The sequence below is a fragment of the Molothrus ater genome, chromosome 13 (genome assembly GCF_012460135.2).
Source record: "Molothrus ater isolate BHLD 08-10-18 breed brown headed cowbird chromosome 13, BPBGC_Mater_1.1, whole genome shotgun sequence".
NCBI classification, from domain to species: Eukaryota; Metazoa; Chordata; class Aves; order Passeriformes; family Icteridae; genus Molothrus; species Molothrus ater.
The window spans coordinates 14917985-14921361 of NC_050490.2; the positions used below are offsets into that span (position 1 = coordinate 14917985).

Sequence of the window (3377 nt, forward strand, 5' to 3'; positions counted from 1 at the left end):
GAAAACACTATAAAACAGAGTGTGAAAAATCAGAGATTCCTAGGTGATCACACAAGCACTTACCTAAATTGTTAGAAGGATGCAAGAGTAGACAGCACGACCCAGAATTATTTTAGTATAAAGGAATGGGTTCTCTAAATTTCTCTTTTTTTTTTCTTTTCAGATTCTGAGGAAGTTATAATTCACTTTTAATGGCAGAATCCATGTTCAAGGGTATTTTACTTTTTCTCATTTCTTTTTCAGGTGATTTCCATAGGAACAAAGCAGTCCCTTGCTGTGATGCATCTGCCTCTGGGTTTAAACACTTCTGGTTAACTCCAGCCCAGAAGCAAAGCAGATCTGTTTCTTAGGCAAAAAAAGGAAAATCAAGAGAGAAGAATTGGATAGAGGGGAAGAATTTGATTTGTGAGGGTTCTTTTCAGAAAGTACCATGAGATCTCAAAGAAGGCAGCAGGATTAAAGTTCCTATTGCTTGTGAATTGCCTGAACTGCATGAGTGAACTTTAAGGAGAACAGAAATGAAGAAATAAAACAGCTTACAAGCTACACCAGCCCTGGAAAATAGGAGCATTTCACAAATGGCTTCATCTTCTTTGACTGGTGATACCCGACAGTGATGTACAATTACTTCTTGTTGTAGTTCTTCTGTTGTATCTGAAACACAAAGCTTTCACTCTAAACCTGGCTGAAGAGGAAAACAAGAGAATGCAGCAATTTCTAAACTAGCCATTAGCTCAGCAGCAGGGTTGTCTCAGGCTGTTTTGATAGAAGCAAAAAAAAAATTAAAAAAAGAGAATAGTTTAAACTTTGCCTCAGGGGTTGGAAACCTATTTTTCAGGCTGTTTAACTGTCATTCTCCGTGCATCTGTTCAAATTAACTTCAGACAGAGAAATAAATAGGAAATATGGCCCAAGGGTCCTTAGTTTTGTCAGAAGGGACTGAGAGAAGTGGAGAAGAAGAAGGAAGTCTGGTTCATGAAGGCCTGCTGGGTCTTTTTGCTGAGACGAAGTCAAAGCTGACTGAGGGTGAGTTCTTTCAATCATCACAAACACCCCAGTGGACAGGAAAACCCTGAATGTGGTGATACAGGATGGAAACTCCAAGACAAGATGTGCTGTGAACTTCCCCAGGCTTGGACTCAGGGTTTCAACAGAGGAAAAAGAATGCCAAGGAAATCTGAGGAATGGGTTCAGGGTGAAAGAAAAGGTTATTTCAGGTGAAAGAAAAGGTAATTTGCTCACAGTCCAGAGTGGCAAAGTGCTAATGGGGCACACGTGGGCATTGTGAGTCAGACATTTAGATCTCAGTGTCTCTTCATGTTACAAGACATTATTGTTGATTTTAGAGAGCCAAGTGAGGGAGAAGCTTGGGCACTCACACATCTCAGGCCCAGCTCAATAAACTGCTTTTCTCAGGCAGCATTTTGAGCAGTTCTGTCCCAATAAACCCTGCTCATGACAAAATCCTGGATACTTGGTTCCTCTTCTCTCAGAGTACCACCAGAGCATGGAATTGTCTTTGTTTCCAGACTCCTTTGGTACTGGGCTCCTCTCTACTCATTTTCACGAGAAAACCCTTCATCACTGCACTGATGTAAAATATTTGTGTGTCAGTGATGTGACACATGTATGTGCAGCCACAGCAAGAAGCAGCAGCACCTCCTCCCCTCTAAGGCTTCCCCCACCCCCTGATTTCTGTGGTTTGATCCCTGGAAATTCAGTTTACCTGTTGTTCCTCTGTCAGGATAATACATCCATCACACTTCTATCAAACAATTAACAGATGTTTGTGTTCATTTCAGAATCAGTTTGTATTGGTTCAGTGTTTGTTTCTCACAGCACAAAGCCTTGCATGGGACACCTCAGGTCCAGAGTTCTTCTGGACCACCTAGAACATCCTTGCTAGGTCAAGTATGAAAGGCATTCCTGGAAGCAACTTCATTAAAAAATATATTTTTATGTATCTTGCTATCACTGATGATTTTTCTCTAACACATTTAAAAGTGCCTAAAATCAGCAGGGAAATGTTCAGACAAAAGAGACTCAATTAATCCTATTTTTGTCTATTTTGCACCTCCAGGGTATTTTGTGAGAAATAAAATGCACTTCACAGCTCTCTCCGGCATGTACTATGATTACAATCAACATTTCTGTGTATCATAATAATGAAGATGATGATGATGATGGCCACTGTTTCCCACCTCTTTGCTGCAGGAAAAGAGCTGACTGCAACAGGATGTACTGTGAGTTAGATTTATTCCTAAATTTATTCCTCTCCTGTCTCAGAGGCAAAATAGGTCAATATTCTATTATAGTCCAAACATTATTAACTTACTGTCCTCATGTATTTTGATATTCCAGTGGAAAAAACCCACAAAAATCAAAATTGAACTTCAGAAACATGACTCGTTTCGAGTGTAATTTTTAAAGTTTTCTCAAATCTCTATTTTCCATTTTTTTCCTTCCAGGCTTTCTGTCTACGTGCACTTTGCTTTCTCAACAGAAAAGGAAATAAAAAGGGCAAACAAAAACTGAAGACTGAAAATGGAAGAAAACAAAACAGAAACAGAAAACAAAACAAAACAGAGCTTGGTGCTTGTGGCTCTTTGCACTGGGAGAGAAAAAAATGAGAGTTAAAATATCTAAATTTTATAAAGATACAATGAAAACTCCATAACAAATCCATAACAAATATCACTGATAACGTACAAAATGATAAAATCACATTTTCATGCTCTTTTTAAGTTATTTTGTTTGTTCATACTGCCAATCACTTCCTCTTTGAGGGAGGAAGGTAAACAGTAAACAGAGACACCAGATAAATGGCTTGAGGTGGCTAGAAATGGCAAAAGCAAAAATAACGATAGCTCAGACTGTCTCCTTATGGAGCTCGTGCTCCAGCTCATGCTTATGGAATTAATTATTATTTTGTGGATCTTGTTTGTCAAGCACCATTCACAGGAGTTCTCCTTGCCCCAGAGCTGTGTAGCTCAACCCCAGCCATGGAACTAAATTGGCAAACTCTTCACAATTCCTTGAGCAGTAAGTATTTGGTCAAAGGTACAGGTGAAAAGGCTGGATGGGCTGATGAAAGGTACTCCCCAAATGGAGGGAATCCTGTCCAGATGAAGAGGTCACCTCATCTGCAAGCCTTAGGCACTGCAGGGATAATAATCCCCAGGTTCAAGCGTTAACGGGAGAGTAAAAGACAAATGGAGCCATTTGTCATTTATTTCCAAATAAATGCAAGTTCATTTTGCACAGAACCTTCACCCTGTCTCAACAGGCAGACCTGACAGGGTAATTTCAGGGCAGTTTTCCCTGGTGTGTGCTTGCTCAAGGTTTATGTGAGTCTCTGCTTCTCTTCTTCAAGGCAC

The 3377-nt window shown here is 39.9% G+C and overlaps 1 long non-coding RNA gene across 1 annotated transcript; it reads left to right on the top strand.

The window, feature by feature from the left end:
- The first annotated feature begins 804 nt into the window (after positions 1–804).
- On the top strand, positions 805–2547 carry LOC118690991 (uncharacterized). The gene is made up of 3 exons (XR_004980936.1): positions 805–1026; positions 2081–2243; positions 2469–2547. It is a non-coding gene; the product is annotated as an uncharacterized LOC118690991 (long non-coding RNA).
- Positions 2548–3377: the final 830 nt, after the last annotated feature.